Genomic DNA, 21,221 nt, shown 5'->3' with positions numbered 1-21,221 from the left:
AAAGCGCTTTTTTACTTGCAAAGCTTTTCCACATATGTTCCTATTAAGTCATCACACCCATCTTATTGGATAGACAAGACGTGCATTCTACTCCCTTTTACAGATAAGAATATTGAAGCTGAGGCTCAGAGAGGTAGTAACTCTTCAATGCTGTCCAGCTCATAAAAGGCAGAGCTGTTACTCCACCTATGGTTTTCTGGCTCCCAGTCCCATGTTCTTTTCCATTACACCACATATGTCACTGATTGCTCCTATCGGTCAAGTTTGGGGAGGTAGTAACTCAAGAAGCCAATTAAAGAATAATCTGGTGTGTCATAAGGCAGGAGGAGGAAAGGTGGCAGGCTGTGTGGTGAAGCTCAACTGGACGGCCTGAACGTTTTACTCTTAAGTTACTAAATACACAGCTATTGTTTATGTGAGCAACAGGAAAGGCTGTGTTCTAAGGTAACTTGTTTAGCATGATTTGCTGAATGTAGGGATTCACTAAAAAGCATCTGCCAAAGTCAATCAAACATATATATGAAAATGTGTTAAAAATCTAACTTCAAATCAAACCTTGCAGACAAGCTTTGACAAAAGTCAGTGCAATGGGGTTTTGGAGGTGAGAGGAATGTGCATTTCATCACTTACGCAGTAGGTCCTTATAGCCTTTTGGAACAAAGCTTTGTGAATCACATATAAATACAGTTTGTCTTGGTAGACTCTGGAATTAGCTCACACATTAAAACTTTCTTTAGAATGCTGAATGCAGTTCTAAAAGGTTCTTGGCTTTCGGGTGTCTGCCCTCACAAGATAGCACTTAAAAGTTTTCCCCCTTTAGTGCTATCCTTCTTATTTCTCTTACATATCATTATTTCATCAAATGTAGGTACTCAATATGATTCCAATTTTATTTCGTTTGTTGGGCCATGAACCTGGATAACCCAAGGCACATGGCCAAGTATCTGGTAACAATAAAATCAACATTACAATAAAAGAACATCAAGAATCCTGCAACCATAAGGTAATGTAGAGTCCATCTGGGTAGCTATGAAAAACACATAATAGTGTGTTTTCTTCTATGATAGTTGTGTTCTCTGAGTTGACAGAACTAGGTCAAAGATCTTGACAGCATATTTTCAATACATTTAGCCAAGAGAAAATAGCACTTGTCCTATGCATCTGGTTCAGATTTTTGTTTTGATTTATCATTTCTTCTGAGATTCTTAGAATCACAGAACCCTAAAAACTACAGATACAATATATTTATCAGGTCACCAGTTTAAAAGAGAAGGGCAGCCTGCCTATATATAAACACATCTTATGTTTGACAGGTTTTGTTTTCACATTTGAAGTCCTGGGTAGAATGGAGAAGAGTCTATGAAAGTGTATTTTTCTTGAGATATTCATGCTATATGTTCCTTTCCTTCATTTTGGCACATTATTTTATCACTAGCACCGAGCCCCATTTTAGGTACCTACTAGGTGCCAAAATATATTTGGTGAATCCTGAGGTCAGGAGTTCAAAACCAGCCTGGCCAATATGGTGAAACCCTGTCTCTACTAAAAATACAAAAATTAGCTGGGTGTGTTGGCGGACGCCTGTAATCCCAGCTACTAGGGAGGCTGAGGCAGGAGAATCACTTGAACCCGGGAGGTGGAGGTTGCAGTGAGTCGATATCAGACCGCTGCATTCCAGCCTGGGTGACAGAAAAAGACTCTGACTCAAAAACAAAAAAAATAACATATATATATATTTGGTGATTAAAGGAATGAGTAAACTACCCTGTTTTCATTCTTCACTCCATTGTAAACCATGCCTCTTTCTTTGATGTTTGCACTGACATCTTATTTATAAATTGTGTACTCTTCATATACCAACTACTTAGATAAACTCTTCCTGTATCAGTCCTTAGTTATTAAATCAGAAGAATAAGTTAATCATTTTTCCCTAGATTGTTTAAATGAATTTCTAATTTGATTAACTTTGAAAGTTTTTCCATAGCTTAATTGCTTCAGAATTGGAGGTTTATTCTTAGGCTTACTTTTTCCATTTCAAGTTCCACACAAGTTATTTTCTTTAGTTTTCAGCAAGTATTTATGATGAGCACCTGTTAGTTAACATGAAGTAATACATTTTCCATTTGGAAACATGTAAACTAAGGCTTACAGTTTTGGGAGCTGCTGTTCTTAAATGTTTCTTAAGAAAGTCAATTCATGTTTCCCTTTAATACTAGGGTGATAAGCAACAAGACTTTAGAGAAACCACTTGTCTTTACATCTTCTTCAAAAATATTATTAACCTTTGTATCTCTAGAGTCCGTTTCTGTCTTTCCGTTAACAAGTCTATGATCCAAAAGAAAAATATAAAATACTTCTTTTCAAAGAATGCTGGCCCAACATATAAGAAAAAACAGAATATTAATATCCTCTCTGTATAATGAAAAATTGTTTTGGCTTGAATTTTTTGGCCAAAATATTGTCTCTGTTGCCACCGACATTTCACATGAACACACATTTGGCCTCTCTGGATATTTCTGCTTCAGACAAACAGCAATACAGAGGGCTACTCAAGAGGAAATTGTTAGCTCATTTCCGAATTAGATTACCCTGAGCATTGAGGAACCACACTTGTTCTGAAGACTTGAGGAAGAAATTGGAAATTTATGGCTCCTTTAAAGATGCCTCCTTTTCTATAAATTTTCACTGTCAGAACTCCTTTACAACAATAGCAGCATCTTCACACATTACTTGTGTCTCCGTTAAAAAAACAAGTAAAATGACATTTGTTTTCTTTGGCAAAAAGTTAAGACCTGAAAACCATGTCCTACACTTCCCACTCTTTCTTTAAGTCTCCACTCAATTCTTAGGTTATGAGGGCACTGCTGGGAGACATCTTTTAATCTCTGTCTTATTCTCAACCAGAGGCAAGATGACTTCTGTCTGGGAGTCTATGACCCCTCCTTTCCAGAATTAGGCATGACTCAGGCCACTGAGTCAAGCAAGATAAGATTCCCCAGCATTTACACCAAGTAATAAATGAACTTATGTTTCATCATATATTTTCTTTGTCGATTATATATTTCCTAAACATATGCCTTATCTGAAGAACTGAATTTACATTTCTTACTGCAGGTGTTGCCAAATTTTGATGTCATCTATCACATTTTCACAGTCTCAGGCATTTAACAAGTGCTTGTACATGTACAGTGTGATTGGACACAGTGTCAATCACAGCAGTAATTGCAAAAAAAGACAATAGTAGTAACAATAACCACCTTAGGATGATCCCATACATGCCGGATGCTGATTTTTTTAGGATGTCATATGGATGTATCCACACACCTCAATGTGGTGACATTCCCTTTCATGCCTAAATTTCAATAGATCCAAACTCTTGTCTTTCCTAGTTCTACCAGATTCCTCTCCCAGAGCAATATCTGATATTTCCCCTCCAAAACATGTACGTGCTTCACAGCTTTACCGTGTCTTTCCTTTCTCTCTCTAATTGATCACCCTACTTTGACCTGATTCTCTTCAAAGCACCTAAAAATGTGCCTTCAGATTAATCACTGCTAATTCCAGGCTACAGTATTTAATAAATTTTAGGAAAATAGTTTTGGGATATTTAATAATTTTAGGATAATTTAAATAGATGTGTAGCTAAGCATATATATAATAAATATATAACATACATATATAAAACAAACGAATACACTAATTAATTAAATACTTTGACTGCTACTAGAAATAAATATGCCTAAAAACAAAGACCAAGTTCATCCACATATCCTCTTCCAAATCCCGCTGCTTCTGTGAACTGAAGGCAAGCTAATTCCCAGTAGGAATCATTTTCTATTTCTATCCCATGGAGTCTAGCTCCAAATTCCTCATAGCTACAGAGATAGAAGAACTTTCTTCCACAGGCTCAAAAGAACTAAATTCTGCCCCGTGGTATGCATAATGGCAACATCTATATACTCTGGTGGATACTCACTCATTTAACAATTATCTCATCTATATATTCAACAGCTATAATAATTTCCGGTACCAGGCATTGTGCTAAGCTACTGGATGCTCAGTGATTACAAACAACAGCAAAATGAAACAATAACACACATATTACTTGTTCTTATGGATCTTACCATCTATTGGGGAGACATCATTGCTTATCTCCACATCTGGGAAATTTTATCTTAAATATATGTGGGGCATAGAGTCTTGTTCATGTAGCACTCTAAGGTTCTTTTTTATATATTTTTCTCTACTGTGAAGGAAAGTTCAGTCCTGAGTTAGTAGCTTACACACACACACACACGCACACACATTCTTCCCAAAAGCAAATGAACATAGCATTTGGTAATAAAGAAAATTAAGTTTTAGGAAAAAACACAAAACAAAACTATAACCCTGTCTGCTTCTGCTTACATTAATAAGCCAGGCTATATAACTGATGAGAATATGTAGCATTTAACTTTGAAGCACTTGCATTTAAATTACTTTGCTGGTTTAGGGCTTTCTCAAGAATAAAGAATACATATTTGTTTTATGTTTTCATAATGAATTGGCTAATGCTTGTGATCCTTCCATACCAAAAAGTCATTGTTAAGGTGACTCCAACTATGTAAAAAATAATTATTATACTATTTCTATTATTATTATATTCTATTACTGTAATAGCATGATCATTCTTATTATTACTCACATTACAAACATGCTTTCATTAGGCTTCAAAGAAAATTTGCCTTTCACATACCTCTTTTCAAATAGTTTTCTCATGATCCTCAAAAATTAACTTCGGTTTAGTTATGCAGCTTTTTAAATATGAAATTACATATTTATAGACAGTGACTTATCCAAGGCAACACAATTAAATTGTCAATGTAGATTTGTGTTATTGATCCAGGTCTTTCTGATTCCAAAGTTTTGCTTTATTCCACATATGCTTTTGGATAGGTATGGGCTTATTTCCTTTAGGAGATTGATGACTTCTTTTGTTTTATACAACTTTTTGTCCAGTACGACTTGCTAATATATAATGTATACATGAACAACAGACAGAGAAAGAAGAAATAAATCATCCATGCCATGCCAGTGACAAAGAAACATCTTTACAGTGACATGGAGACGAAGCCACTAGATATGGGTATATATTTGACTTTTTAGTCTGTTAAAATAAAATGGTCTTAACAGACCACTCAGTGATTTTCAAACATCTATGAAACCTTTTAGTTTTCATTATGAATATAATACCTTTTACTCATTTACCAAATATAAAATTGGTAAATTTTATATTAGTATACATTTAAGTATAGTATACATTACTATTTAATGTAATTTTTCAAGTAAGAGATAATTTCCCTCCCAAAGTGTCAGCTATATTTCTGCATTAGGCCAAGCTCTATACCCCAGCCTCCTGACTCAGGGCACCATTGAGGTTCACATACCTGGGCTGAACCATCTACTCTCCACAGCAACCCACCTCACCTCCAACACAAATACACATGCACACACATACACACAATCCCAAGCTATTCTAAGTAAAGTACCTCATTGACTTCTACCACATTGGAAGGAAAACTGTCATTCTGGTATTTTTCAGTGTTAAAAACAGCTATAGCCAGTAAAGAAACCTAAAATGGGCTAATTGATGAGCACTCAACCAACAAGACATTTAAATTAAAAGGCAAAAAATAAAGATCTAAATCAAAACTTTCAAGTAAACTGCAGACTAACAACAAAAGTTCAGCAAAATGCATTGCTTCTCTCTCTATGTATTATTTGAAAAAGGCTCTATTAACAACAACAAACAGCTAACAAAATTTTGGGGAAAAATTTGTGATTCAAAACATCTAGTTTATAGACAAATTGCAAAAAATTTAGTGGTTGACTGAATTTAATAACTTTTTAAATGACTGTATATAAAGCCCCTGTGAAAATTCCCAACAATATAACTATCTTTTTCTACTATATTCCTACAATAAGCAAAAATTATTATCAATAATTTGAGGCATATGCAAACCCACAGCAAATATTTTTATCTGATGTCTAAAAATTATACAGATGATTCAATAATCAATAATTTTTATCTCACATGGGGTGTGGCAGGCCTATTATAAACCAACAAAAATGAGTTTCCATTCTGAATTCAGTAGAAGATTCCTTGGCATACCTGTTGAAAGATGTGCTATTGAAAACTAAATATGATTCAAAATATTAAAGTGTTCCAATAAGACATCTACTTCACTAATTCCTCCTTTTTTTTTTTTTTTTTTTTTTGAGACAGAGTCTCGCTCCGTCGCCCAGGCTGGAGTGCAGTGATGCCAGGTCAGCTCACTGCAAGCTCCGCCTCCCGGGTTCATGACATTCTGCTGCCTCAGCCTCCTGAGTAGCTGGGACTACAGGCGTCCGCCACTACACCCAGCTAATTTTTGTATTTTTAGTAGAAACGGGGTTTCACCGTGTTAGCCAGGATGGTCTCGATCTCCTGACCTCGTGATCCACCCGCCTCGGCCTCCCAAAGTGCTGGGATTACAGGCGTGAGCCACCACGCCCGGCCAATTCCTCCGTTTTTTATCATTTACAAAAATGACCCTATGTCCCAGGTTGATAATTGGATTTGAAATTGTGGCTCAAAATGTCACTGAACATAAAAAAGTTTGTCCACTGGTGACAGGATCTGCTCACCTGCGAGCGGCTTCCTGGATCTCTCATTTGTATGCTTCCAGTTTAATTTCCGCCATCTCTGCAGCTTGTAATGCCTTTTTAAAGCCCTTGTTACTTTGACAACATGTTTTAACATCCCTCTCCATTTTGGTTCTTGGCTGGCTGTCCCATATGGATCCAATTTTGCTCTCTTATCTTTTTAGTTTCAAGCACAGAAGCCTTCTGGGAGAGCTTTCCTAAAAGCAGCTCTGCGCCTGGGTGATATCTACTGGCAGGGCCTACCTGAAGGGGCCTTCACACACAAGAGGAGAAAAGGAATTATAAATATGGAATTTAAAATATTGTCTGTCTGTCAATCTTCTTTTATTTCCTCATTCCCTTCCTGTCAGCCACATTCTCCAGTTCCATAAAGTCAACATATATCTCTAGTTTGGGACACTAAGGGACTTTATAATGCAGTTTCTTACTTCCTATTTTAATATGGTTAAAGAGAAACCCAGGTAAGTTATGTGACTTGTGCAAAACTACACAAACTGCTAGAGCTAAAACTAAGACTTTGCCAAAAAAATTTCCTGGTTCCCCCTTCCTCTTTTAAACCACTTCATTATTCTCTTTGGGTCCATTGTTCAAGTTGTTTAGTTGGGAAAAATTTTAAATCCTCCATTAAAGGACAGAAATTGTTATTGGAAAATTAAACTAAGTTTAAACATTTTTAATTGTATGTAAAATACATGCTTCAAATCTCAGAATTGTCTGTTGGACAATAAAGGGTATGTCCTATATTGTACATTTGGATGACCAGAAACAGATGCCATTACTGTACATACTTGGCTTTTTGAGCTAAGGAAATCCCCATGAAATCTTTGCAGACTCAGGCCCCTTCTCTATAGACACAACTCTCTGGATGATATTAAATGAATAGGGATAGTGTTTCAAAGCCTCTCAACTAGAAGATCTGACAGATTGAGGTAAAGAAGTCTGTTCTCTGCTCCATAGTTGGGTTCCTCTATGAAAACCGTGAAAGAAAGAGCCTCAGTCTCCTCATCTATAAAATGGGGATAGCCACATTTGCTTCAAAGCATTTTCGAAGCGCCCTATAGCGTACATACATACACACATACACACAAACACATACACATATAATGTATATATAAGTAATTTTTTCAGTTGAACACTGTTGTGTAAACATTTACAAGCTAACGCTTGTACCCTTAGAATCCACTCTACTTGTCGCCTTTGTGAAATCAGCTTGTGAAAAGCTTAAACAGCCTAGTTCAATTGGTGAAGTTGTACCCCTACTTCCCTCAAGTATTGATTCAGGGATGTACCCATATATAGGCCTATGAAAATGAGGACAGAAAGTTTCCCTGGATACAATGAGGATGTAAGTATGAGATGATAGAAGCTCTCTCTTCTCCAAGATGAGGCATGATATAGATATTAGACCTGAAGCGTCTTTAATTTTAACAGGAAGAAAATAAGCCTGGAATTGAACCTACACAAAAGCAAGATGGTAGAGCCAAAAGAATCGCTGAGAACAGGAGCTGACACTGATAAACCGTGCTATATCCTGCCCTACCTCTACCTCTGGCCTTTCAGATACATGTTTTGATATGATTGGTAATTTTAAACCAATTGATTTGGAATTTCTGTTTCTTGAAATCCAAAACATCCTAACTTATAGAAAGTGGAAGGTAATTTGTTTTATAAATGTTGATTTGTTTTCATTCAAATACCAGGGCAAGGGAATCTGAACAGAATGCCTGCTTTTAGCCTCACCTTTTTACCAGGAGCCTACTTGGAAGGCCAGTAAGTCGGGTATGCACTAACCGGGGCCATTACAGATTCTAAACTGCATATTTTAAATTTCTCCAAGAACTCTCTATCTGAAGAGATGGGAATACAATCTGCTATCTGAAAAAAAGCACAGAAGGAAGTTTCTGTCCAGGAAAGAATCATAACATCAGTGGATAGGTTTTGCTTTTCCCCTCTGCCACAATTCTCCTTATATTAAGGGGGAATTGGAATGGAGGTCAGCATCTGTGGAATCTGATTAATGGGAAATTGGGATGTGGAGACATTTACTTTGGGTTTAGTGAAACAGAATTATGTGAGTTTTGAAATATTACTTATAGGCATAGTTCTTGCTAGCTGTCTTGTATGGGTTTGACTCAGTATGACGCACATGTGCAGGGCCAGAAGTTGTACTACAATGTTAATATGTCCAATGACACCAGACACCAGAAGCGGGTGGGTAATGGAAGGAGAAACCAGTTTTAATATGTCCTCATCTAGAAGCTACCAGTGCAAAAACTTTCAAGTCACCAGATGTATAATTTTTTTTTTTTTAACTTAAAGTTCCGGGATACATGTGCAGAACGTGCAGGTTTGTTACATAGGTATACATGTGCCATGGTGGTTTGCTGCACCCATAAACCCATCATCTAGGTTTTAAGTCCCACATGCATTAGTTATTTGTCCTAATGCTCTCCCTCCACTTGCCTCCCAGCCCCTGACAGGCCCCTGTGTGTGATGTTCCCCTCCCTGTGTCCATGTTTTGTAACTGTTCAACTCCCACTTATGAGTGAGAGCATACAGTGCTTGGTTTTTTGTTCCTGTGTTAGTTTGCTGAGAATAATGGCTTCCAGCTTCATCCATGTTGCTGCAAAGGACGTGAACTCATTCTTTTTTATGGCTGCATAGTATTCCATGGTGTATATGTGCCACATTTTCTTTATCCAGTCTATCATTGATGGGCATTTGGGTTGGTACCAAGTCTTTGCAATTGTAAATAGTGCTGAAATAAACATACATGTGCATGTCTTTATATTAGAATGATTTATAATCCTTTGGGTGTATACCCAGTAATGGGATTGCTGGGTCTATGGTATTTCTAGTTCTACATCCTTGAGGAATCACCGCACTGTCTTCCACAATGGTTGAACTAATTTACACTCCCACCAACCGTGTAAAAGCGTTCCTATTTCTCCACAGCCTCGCCAGCATCTGTTGTTTCCTGATTTCTTAATAATCATCATTCTGTCATGAGATGATATCTCACTGTGGTTTTGATTTGCGTTTCTCTAATGACCAGTGATGATGAGCTTTTTTTCATATGTTTCTTGGCCGCATAAATGTCTTCTTTTGAGAAGTATCTGTTCATATGCTTCGCCCACTTTTTGATGGGGTTGTTTGCTTTTTTTCTTGTAAATTTGTTTAAGTTCCTTGTAGATTCTGAATATTAAACCTTTGTCAGATGGGTAGATTGCAAAAATTTTCTCCCATTCTGTAAGTTGCCTATTCACCCTGATGATAGTTTATTTTGCTGTGCAGAAGCTCTTTAGTTTAATTAGATCCCATTTGTCAATTATGGCTTTTGTTGCCATTGCTTTTGGTGTTTTAGTAAATGAAGTCTTTGCCCACGCCTATGTCCTGAATGGTATTGCCTAGGTTTTCTTCTAGGGTTTTTACAGTTTTAGGTTTTAGGTTTTACTTTTTAAGTCTTTAATCCATCTCGAGTTAATTTTTGTATAAGGTATAAGGAAGGGGTCCAGTTTCAGTTTTCTGCATATGGCTAGCCAGTTTTCCCAGCACCTTTTTTTAAATAGCGAATCCTTTTCCCATCGCTTGTTTTTGCCAGGTTTATCGAAGATCAGATGGTTGTAGATGTGTGCTGCTATTTCTGAGGTCTCTGTTCTGTTCCATTGGTCTATATATATATATTTTGGTACAAGTACCATGCTGTTTTGGTTACTGTGCCTTGTAGTATAGTTTGAAGTCAGGTAGCATGATGCCTCCAGCTTTGTTCTTTTTGCTTAGGATTGTCTTGGCTATATGGGCTCTTTGTCCTCTTTGTACCTCTGGAAGAATTTGGCTGTTAACCCGTCTGGTCCTGGGCTTTTTTTTTTTTTTTTTTTGGTTGGTAGGCTATTAATTACTGCCTCAATTTCAGACCTTGTTATTGGTCTATTTAGGGATTCAACTTCTTCCTGGTTTAGTCTTGGGAGGGTGTATGTGCCCAGGAATTTATCCATTTCTTCTAGATTTTCTAGTTTATTTGCATAGAGGTGTTTATAGAATTCTCTGATGGTAGTTTGTATTTCTGTGGGATCAGTGGTGATCTCCCCTTTATCATTTTTTATTGTGTCCATTTGATTCTTCTCTGTTTTCTTCTTTATTATTCTGGCTAGCGGTCTATCTACTTTGTTAATCTTTCAAAAAACCAGCTCCTGGATTCATTGATTTTTTGAAGGGTTTTTCATGTCTCTATCTCATTCAGTTCTGCTCTGATCATAGTTATTTTTTGTCTTCTGCTGACTTTTGAATTTATTTGCTCTTGCTTCTCTAGTTCTTTTAATTGTGTGATGTTAGGGTGTCAATATTAGATCATTCCAGCTTTCTGATGTGGGCATTTAGTGCTACAAATTTCCCTCTTAAAACTGCTTTAGCTGTGTCCCAGAGAATCTGGTATGTTGTCTCTTTGTTCTCATTGGTTTCAAAGAACTTATTTATTTCTGCCTTGATTTCATTATTTACCCAGTAGTCATTCAGGAGCAAGTTGTTCAATTTCCATGTAGTTGTGTGGTTTTGAGTGAGTTTTTTTTGGTTTGTTTTTGTTTTTGTTTGAGATGGAGTCTTGCTCTGTTGCCCAAGCTGGAGTGCAGTGGCGTGATCTCAGCTCACTGCAACCTCTGCTGCCTGGGTTCAAGCGATTCTCCTGCCTCAGCTCCTGAGTAGCTGGAATTACAGGCATGTGCCACCACACCCAGCTAATTTTTGTATTGTTAGTAGAGACGGGGTTTCAACATCTTGGCCAGGCTGGTCTTGAACCCCTGACCTTGTGATCCACCCGTCTCGGCCTCCCAAAGTGCTGGGATTACAGGCATGAGCCACCACGCCTGGCCCTTGAGTAAGTTTCTTAATCCTGAGTTCTAATTTGATTTCACTGTGGTCTGAAAGACTGTTATGATTTCATTCTTTTCTATTTGCTGAGGAGTGTTTTACTTCCAATAATGTGGTCGATTTTAGAATAAGTGCTATGTGGTGCTGGGAAGAATGTACATTCTGTCGATTTGGGGTGGAGAGTTCTGTAGAGGTCTATTAGGTCTGCTTGGTCCAGAGCTGAGTTCAAATCCTGATCATATTGTTAATATTCTGTCTCATTGAGCTGTCTAATATTGACAGTGGGGTGTAAAAGCCTCCCACTATTATTGTGTGGGAGTCTAAGTCTCTTTGTAGGTCTCTAAGAACTTCTTTTATGAATCTGGGTTTTCCGTATTGGGTGCATATATATTTAGGATAGTTAGTGCTTCTTGTTGCATTGATCCCCTTACTGATATGTAATGCCCTTCTTTCTCTTTTTTGATCTTTGTTGGTTTACAGTCTGTTTACAGAGGATTGCAACCTCTGCTTTTTTTTTTTTTTTTTTTTTTTTTGCTTTCCATTTGCTTGGTAAATATTCCTCCATCCCTTTGAGTCTATGTGAGATGAGTCTCCTGAATATAGCTCATGGATGGGTCTTGACTCTATCCAATTTGCCAGTCTGTGTCTTTTAATTGGGGCATTTAGCCCATTTACATTTAAGGTTAATATTGTTATGTGTGAATCTGATACTGTCATCATGATGCTGGCTGGTTATTTTGCACATTAGTTGCAGTTTCTTCATAGTGTCATTGTTATTTATACTTTGGTGTTTTTGCAGTGGCTGGTACCAGTTTTTTCTTTCCATATTTAGTGCTTCCTTCAGGAGCTCTTTTAATGCAGGCCTGGTAGTGCCAAAATCCCTCAGCATTTGCTTGTCTGTAAAGGATTTTATTTCTCCTTCACTTACAAAGCTTAGTTTGGCTGGATATGAAATTCTGGGTTGAAAATTCTTTTCTATAAGAATGTTGAATATTGGCCCCTCACTCTCTTCTGGCTTGTAGAGTTTCTGCAGAGAGATCCACTGTTAGTCTGATGGGCTTCCCTTTGTAGGTAACCTGACCTTTCTCTCTGGCCGCACTTAATATTTTTTCCTTCTTTTCAACCTCGGAGAATCTGACGATTATGTGTCTTGGGGTTGCTCTTCTCAAGGAGTATTGTAGTGGTGTTCTCTGTATTTCTTGAATTTGAATGTTGGTCTGTCTTGCTAGGTTGGGAAAGTTCTCCTGGATAATATCCTGAAGTGTGTTTTCCAACTTGGTTCCATTCTCCCTGTCACTTTCAGATACACCAATCAATCATAGGTTTGGTTTTCAGGTACACCAATCAATCATAGGTTTGGTCTTTTCACATAGTCCTCTATTTCTTAAAGGCTTCGTTCATTTCTTTTCATTCTTTTTTCTCTAATCTTGTCCTCATGCCTTATTTCAGTAAGTTGATCTACAATCTCTGATATCCTTTCTTCTGCTTGATTGATTCGGCTACTGATACTTCTGTATGCTTCACGAAGTTCTCGTGCTGTTTTTCATCTCCAACAGGTCATTTATGTTCCTCTCTAAACTGGTTATTCTAATTAGCAGTTCCTGTAACCTTTTATCAAGGTTTTTAGCTTCCTTGCATTTGGGTTAGAATATGCTCTTTTAGCTCAGAGGAGTTTATTATTACCCACCTTCTGAAGCCTACTTCTGTCAATTCATCAATCTCATTCTCCGTCCAGTTTTGTGCCCTTGCTGGAGAGGAGTTGTGGTCATTTGGAGGAGAAGAGGCATTCTGGTTTTGGGAATTTTCAGCGTTTTTGTGCTGGTTTTTCCTCATCTTTGTGGATTTATCTACCTTTGATCTTTGAGGCTGATGACCTTTGGTTGGAAATTTTTTATGGGGGTCCTTTATGTTGATGTTGATTTGTTGCTTTCTGTTTGTTAGTTTTTCTTTTAACAGTCAGGCCCCTTTGCTGCTGGTCTACTGCAGTTTGCTGGAGGCCCATTCCAGACCCTGTTCACCTGGGTATCACTAGTGGAGGCTGCAGAACAGCAAAGATTGCTGCCTGCTCCTTCCTCTGAAAGCTTCGTCCCAGAGGGGCACCAGCCTGATGCCAGCCAGAGCTCTCCTGTATGAGGTGTCTGTTGATCCCTGTTGTGAGGTCTCTTCCAGTCAGGAGGCACGGGGGTCAGGGACCCACTTGAGGAGGCAGTCTGTCCCTTAGCAGAGCTGGTGCGCTATGCTGGGAGAATCCCTCTGTCAGGATCAGCTGCTCTCTTCAGAGCAGGCAGAAATGATTGAATCTGTTGAAGGTGCACCCACAGCCGCCCCTTCCCCCAGGTGCTCTGTTCCAGGGAGATTGTAGTTTTATCTGTAAGCCCCTGACTGGGGCTGTTACCTTTCCTTCAGAGATGCCCTGCCCAGTGAGGAGGAATCTAGAGAAGCAGTCTTGCCATAGCCACTTTGCCGCACTATGGTGAATTTTGCCCAGTCCAGACCTCCCAGCCTCCTTGGCACTGTCAGGGGAAAACCGCCTACTAAAGCCTCAGTAATGGCGGACACCCCTCATCCTACCAAGCTCGATCATCCCAGGGCCACTTCAGACTGCTGTGCTAGCAGCGAGAATTTCAAACCAGTGTTTCTTGGCTTGCTGGGCTGCATGGGAGTGGGACCCGCTGAGCGAGGCCACTTGGCTCCCTGGCTTCAGTCCCCTTTCCAGGGGAGTGAACAGTTCTGTCTCGCTGGGGTTCCAGGTGCCACTGGGGTATGAAGAAAAAACTCCTGCAGCTAGCTTGGTGTCTGCCCAAACAGCTGCCCAGTTTTGTGCTTGAAACCCAGGGCTTTGGTGGTGTAGGCACACTAGGGGATCTCCTGATCTGCAGATTGCAAAAATCCTGGGAAAAGCATAGTAACCCAGCTGGGTAGCACGGCTTCCCGTGGCTGGGGAGGGAGGTCCCCCGGCTCCTTGTACTTCCCGGGTGAAGCAATGCCACACCCTAATTCTTCTCACCCTCCGTGGGTTGGGCCCACTGCCTAACCAGTCTTAATGAAATGAACAGGGTACCTCAGTTGGAAATGCAGAAGTCACCCACCTTCTGCATTCCTCTTGCTTGGAGCTGCAGATTGGAGCTGTTCCTATTCAGCCATCTTGGCCCCTCCCTTGAAGATGTGTAAAATTTTAAAGAGATAATTTTGTTAATTGATAACTAATAAAAATCAAATTGCTCTGTTTTCTCTTTTTAATTCATCACTAGAAGATTTTGTGTGTGTGTGTGTGTGTGTGTTTGTGAACACAATCTATAGTGTAAAGTGAGAGTACATTTTGTGGGAACATGCATATTCTATGCATTCTAAATATACATTAAAATTTTGATTTCTCATGCCAGAGGCAAAGCTGAATCATCTTTCTTAATTTTTTATAGAAAATGTTAACAAGTTATTGAGTTATGACAATTTTAACAAAAACTGCAGTCAAAATATATGTGGGAAATGGGTATAGAGGTGTGCTAACCAATTAGTTAATAAAAATATTGTTACTTTTTTGAATTTTGTGATGTTCTTTGTATTTCTCAGGTTTTAAAAATCCGACTTTGTTGTACTTTTTCTTAGTATAAACACATATTTGCATTTAAATTTAGCTGTTAATTGCAATTACAGTATTTTTTTCTAAAGACGGTTCCCCTAAAGTAAATGTGTATCAACTTCCAAAAACTTTGGATTCTTCCTAAGGTGTGTACTAGGAATTAGGTAGAAAAAATGATTAATAATTCAATTATCTGTGTGAGGATAAAAACTTTTATAAAGAGTTATATTTAAGAATGATCCTGCAAAGTAAGTAGAGAAAACTGGGGTAAATAGAGGAAAGAAACATTAGTCTTTAGTTCAAAAGTCACTGAAATACCTCTACTGAACACTCTATCTCAAATTGCACCCCACACTCACCTTGCCTAGTGATATGGTTCGTCTGTGTCCCCGCCCAAATCTCACCTTGAATTGTAATAATCCCCACATGTCAAGGGCAGGGCCAGGTGGAGATAATTGAATCATGGGGGTGGTTTCCCCCATACTGTTCTTGTGACAGTGAATAAGTCTCACGAGATCTGATAGTTTTATAAATGGGAGTTCCCCTGCAAAAACCCTCTTGGCTGCCACCATATAAGACGTGATTTTCTTCTCCTTTGCCTTCCACCGTGATTGTGAGGCCTTCCCAGCCATGTGAAACTGTGAGTTCATAAACCTCTTTCCTTTATAAATTATCCAGTCTCAGGTATGCCTTTCTTAGCAGCACGAGAACAGACTCATACACCTAGTCACTCTGTATTCTATTGCTCTGAATGTTCATTACTTTTTACCTCTATATATTCACTAAAATATAAGCTTCATAAAAGCAACAATTTGTTCCACCTTGTTTATCACTATAATCCTACAGCCTAAAACAGTACCTGCCATATAGCACATAATAAACATAGGTGCTTTATAAATATTTGTTTAGTGAATGGTTGAATACCCTAAAGTTTCCTATATTCATGCACACTTCTTTGATTTTAATTATTTGGCAAAAGAGAATAGCCAATAAGATACCGGAACACTTCCAAATCTAGCTAAGTTTTGTTTCTGTATGTTGAGCTTTCAAAACCCTATGGTAGTTTTATTTACAGTTATTAAACACACACACACACACACACACACACACACACACACACACACACACGGAAAATTGGAGCAATCTAGAAAGTCAAACCTGGAATTTAAAAAAAATTACTCTATAACCATTTTCAGAAAAGCAGAAAAATAAATGATCAGAATAAAAAGATACATCTGGCCACCATATTAAAAACGCAACATCTTGACAACAGCTAATTTAATTGGAAATTGTGCAGAAATTTTCTCACAGAGCTCACAAATCTTAGCAGTCATGCTGATAATCTTTCCAGGAACTTAGAAGCAATCCTGATACTTTTGGTGTAAGTTACTTCTTTTAATCATGTAAATTTTTTTAGGTGAAAGTTATATTTTGTAATCATGAATAAGAGGGCCCAAAGGGATCTTCTCAGTTCCAGGCAACTCTCCAGTCACAAGAATGGGACAAAGATTTCCCAACACTAGCTTGCCTATGGCGTTAAACTTTATCTGGCATAATTTTCTCCATCACAATTTTGAAGCTGGAAGGGACCTTGGTAGTCTCTGTGGCAGAAATGGATGCATACCAAATAGTCACTTTCCACATTCTCCTTGCAAACAGAACCTCTTTTTGTTTTGGGGCAAAAATGTGCCCAGGTCTCTATTTGTTTTAGCATTTCCTTTTTCAGCTAGATGTTGCCATATGACATATTTCTGGTGGCGATATGTAAGACAAAATCTAATTTTTTAAAAAAAATTCCTGATATAAGAAACTAGCATAGCAGGGAGCTGAACTGAATGTAGGTGCAAAGTGTGGAGCCATAGCTGCCACTTTATGACCATGAGGTGACAAGCAAACAGCTAGGAATAGTGAGTATCATCGAGCCACCAGCCATGTGTTAGATTACTCATCTCCAAACCACTTATGTGAGAAACATAAGCCTATATTTAAGTCATTATTAGCTAGGTTTCTGCCACTTACAACAAAAAGTATTGGTGTTATAGTTATTACTTCTAATGTCTTTATTTATTTAGGAGAAAAAAACAACTGAGGCTCAATAAGAACAAAAAATTTGGCTGGAGTCATTGATATTTTTGGTAAGAAACACATTACAAGAGACCGTTCCTCTTCCCGATACTCACAAGCACAACCTATGGACATTGAGTAAGATTAGGGGTCTGCTTCATCTGCCTCTTCAAGACAAGGAAACATTGAACATGGCAAAATGCTTACAGTAGAAAATGTCAGAATTGTTGATGATTACAAAGATGAGTGCTAGATATTAATACACTGAAATATTTGTATATAATATTCATCTTTTAAAAATATTTTATGTAACATATTGAAGCCAAATTACTATCATCCACAATAAAATATGTGTACATTATTGGATCAAAACATCTGGATGACAAGTCAAAGATTCTGTTATTCATTAAGCTGTTCTTTATTCTCATTTCTAATTATCCAACTATCTACATGCTTTGACATCATGAAAATTCAATCGAGTTAAGTGTCGAGTTAAGGAGGAATTTGTGATTTGAGTAATACAATTACTGTGATTTGAGACCTCCAATCTTTACTTTTCTCTCATGGGTTTTTCTTTTAACAAAGGATTCTAGAAGACTCCAGATTGACTCTATGCCATCTGTGTTTTGTTTCAGTCTTCAGTTATTAATTTATGCTAAATTAAAGTTGACAACTTCGTATATAACTTCTTACAAAGAAGGTTTTTCTCTGACTTACTAATGCTAACACCCAGTCCCAGGCATTGCTCTCTCTTTACCACATTTCCATGCAAATAACTGACAAACAAATAAATACTCTTAGTAAGGCATTTGGTATCTTCATCTTCTTTCATGAAAATGCAATTCTGAGATTTCCAATTATACATTTGCACCATATGTGAACCATGACTTCAATGAACAGGAACTTTAATATGGTTTTGCAGTCATGGACCATGTATTGTATCCCTTTTATGATAGTATTTTCTTTATCATTCACTGTTGCAAGGCAGCTGATGCAAGTGCCTGAGTGCCCCCACTTCTTGGCATGTTCTTTCTCTTTCTGTGCCATTTTCACATTCCCAATCCAATGGAAGATCTAAAAATGGCTGCAGAGGAAAAATAAGACTTTCTGTTTCACCTCCAAAATGTGAATGCAAATACATGGCACATGTGTCACCATGGGGGACAGTAAGGGTCAGTTATGGCACTCTTTCTGACTTAAATTTGGCCTTGAATTCTTCTCAACACATTGCAATTCAGTCCATTCAAATTGGCACTCAGGACAATCTACCTGCTGTCAATATAACCTTCTTAATCTCAATTTAATTTACACTTTCCACAGTTCTGTCCCCCCTACCAGTTTCTCCTTTGGAAGAAAAATATTGAGCAATTTTTTATCAATGATTATAATGAAAAGAAAGAGAACTCTTTGGCACATATGTGGTGTGTGTGTGTGTGTGTCTATGTGATTTCAAACTGAAAGGCATAAGTGACTCCAGTGGAAGAAAGACCCAAATTCCAAAATATACATCAAATGTATCCACTCCTTTTCATCTTAATTTCTTTCAGCCAAGGTATAACTACCACTTCCCCCATGAAACTACTGTGACAATTACACATCCGTGTTCTTATAGCCACTTGTACCTCTGTCTAGCCATCATTTTATGCAGCAGCTAGAGGAGCTTTCGCTAATGAAAATCTGTTGCTCATTCCACTCTTAGAATTCTTCAATGAATCTCATTACACCTAAAACAAATATCAGAATCATTAGCATCATCTATAAAATCTATAAAATCTGGCAAGCCCCTGCCTTTATTTTATCCTCCTTATCAAATATTCATTATTTTGTTCATTTCATTCCATCCTCAATGATCTGCTTCTTAAACTGCCACGCCCATTTCTGTCCAAGGCCTTTCCTTTCACTCACTTATTCATTTAATTTATATTTATTAAGTGTTTCATTTATTTCAAGCAGTTCACTGTCTCTTCACTTGGTTAGTTCCTACAGTATCAACTGCAGGATGAAAACCCTTCTACAAGAAGGCCTCATCTGGCCATGACAGAAACTTCTATGTGTTCAACAAAGCCTTTTACTGTTCTTCTTTCTACACTTCTGTCATTCTCAGTTTGTTCCTGCATCTCTAAGTAGCATGCAACTAGTATTTACCTACTGGATGTAAGCAGAATTGTGACATGCCACTTCTAAGCTGAAGTGTTTAAAAATAGGAGTGGTAGAAGCAAAGGATAATGCCCTGAATCGTTGGGAGGAAGACCCCAGGTTTTCTAGCTTCTAGAGGTCACCTGCCTTCCTTGGCTCCATATCACACTGCCTTCTACTTCAATGACACATTTCTTCTCTGACTCTGGTGTCCCTGACTCCCTCTTATAAGGGACCTTGTGATTACATTGGGCCCACCTGAATAATCCAGGACACTGTCTCCATCTCCAATGCTTAGTTTAATCACATCTGTAAAGTCCCTTTTGCTATGTCAGGTAACATTTTTGCAGGTCTGGGACATGGATATCTTGGGAATGGCAATGGGGAGCAAGCATTCTCCCTATCACACCAAATGACAAGATATAGGCCTATTGAAGGTTACAACCGAAAAGGGTCATTAATATTCAAACCTAGGGCAAACATAAATCCAAAGGTGAGGCTTTTCTACTATAGCATATTATCTGCAGGAATTTCAGAGTAGCCATAATTAAATTTGAAAGAGAGAGTCATATAAAGAAAGAAGAAAAGAGTAGATTTGAGAACCACATATAAAAATGAACATTCATGTGAATACTAGTATATGAATTTGGAAACAAACAGAACAGAGGCTACTAAACTTCCATGGAAATTGTATTACCACTCAAAAAGGAGCTTAGAGTAAAAAAAAAAAAAAAAAAAAAAAAAAAATCCCTTGTCTGTTCAAGCCTTTAAACAACTTTCCAGCTCCACACTTGCACCAACTGGAAATAGGTTTTGGAAATGGCATTGCCCTCGACTAGGGCATGACCTCAACACATCCCATTGGACACAGTTCTCTGGTGAGTTATCTGGCCTTACATAGAATATCCACCCAAGTATGCCCACATATTTGAGACTTTTAATATCTTATTTATCATCTGCCATAGCAATTCCTGTCATAGTTTTTGCTGTTCTTCCAAGAGTCATTTTAAGAGCATGTTTGCATTATAACCTGGTGTTTTCCCAAGGCTATTAAATTCTGTGTATCACAAGAATTCTCCCAAATTGATAAACTCTCCCTTATTAAACATTATGTTCCAGCTTCCTTGATCGAAGGCCTTCAGAATCTACTTCCACGAATCCTCTCCCAGCTTCTGCCAGTGCATGCTGGCTGAGTCCTGAAGCTCTTTTGGAGTATCGTCCCTTGTCTCCCTTATCAGGGCCAACATTCCTCCTGCTGCCTTAGAATTCACTGAACCCTATTACAGGCCTGGTGTTGAGAATGTATAGCTGTTTTCAAATATATGGTTTTATATGTTTTATAAGATTGGTATACTGCAGAAGATAGCCCATACCTAGCATATATAGAGAAGCATATATAGAGAAGTAGACAATGGAATGTGAATGTGTGTGTGTGTGTGTGTGTGTGTATGTATGTGTCTAGTAGACCACAGAATAAGCCACAAAAAATTTAAGCAATTAACATGCGGATGCTGTCAGAGATGTTAGCTAAACTTCAAAAGGATGGCATATAAGGAAACTCCTTTTGGAAATAAAAATTCCCATAGGTTTGCAAAACGTAACTATATTTCTTGTTAAATGAAAGCATATATTCATTATCTTTCTTTATATTCCTTTCTTATCCTTCAACACATACTCCCTGTTGTGAGTTTGCCTATTATTTCTTGACATCAAACCTCTGAATAGAGTCTGAGTAATTACAGAATCCTCCATCAAATCTTCATATGTTGTGAATGAAAATTTCAATGAATGTGTGCTTGGGAAATGAAAGGCAGATGGTCTTCCAGTCTGTATCTCCTTTATCTCCTTTGTCAACACAGAATCGACTTCACATGTCTTCTCCATTTTATTCATA

At 37.9% G+C, this 21,221-nt stretch overlaps 1 long non-coding RNA gene across 4 annotated transcripts in view; it reads right to left on the bottom strand.

The window, feature by feature from the left end:
* The window catches only part of LOC134810913 (uncharacterized), a 304,196-nt gene that overhangs the window by 71,730 nt on the left and 211,245 nt on the right, over window positions 1-21,221 (bottom strand). Inside the window, exon 4 of one of the 4 annotated variants that reach the window (XR_010159668.1) lies at window positions 18,814-18,915. The exons of the other annotated variants lie outside the window; for them this stretch is intronic. This is a non-coding gene — a long non-coding RNA (uncharacterized LOC134810913). The remainder of the gene's footprint in view (window positions 1-18,813; window positions 18,916-21,221) is intronic. 4 annotated transcript variants of the gene reach the window in all.

The sequence above is a fragment of the Pan troglodytes genome, chromosome 7, assembly GCF_028858775.2.
Source record: "Pan troglodytes isolate AG18354 chromosome 7, NHGRI_mPanTro3-v2.0_pri, whole genome shotgun sequence".
Lineage (NCBI taxonomy): Eukaryota > Metazoa > Chordata > Mammalia > Primates > Hominidae > Pan > Pan troglodytes.
This window is presented reverse-complemented; position numbering and strand designations above follow the sequence as displayed.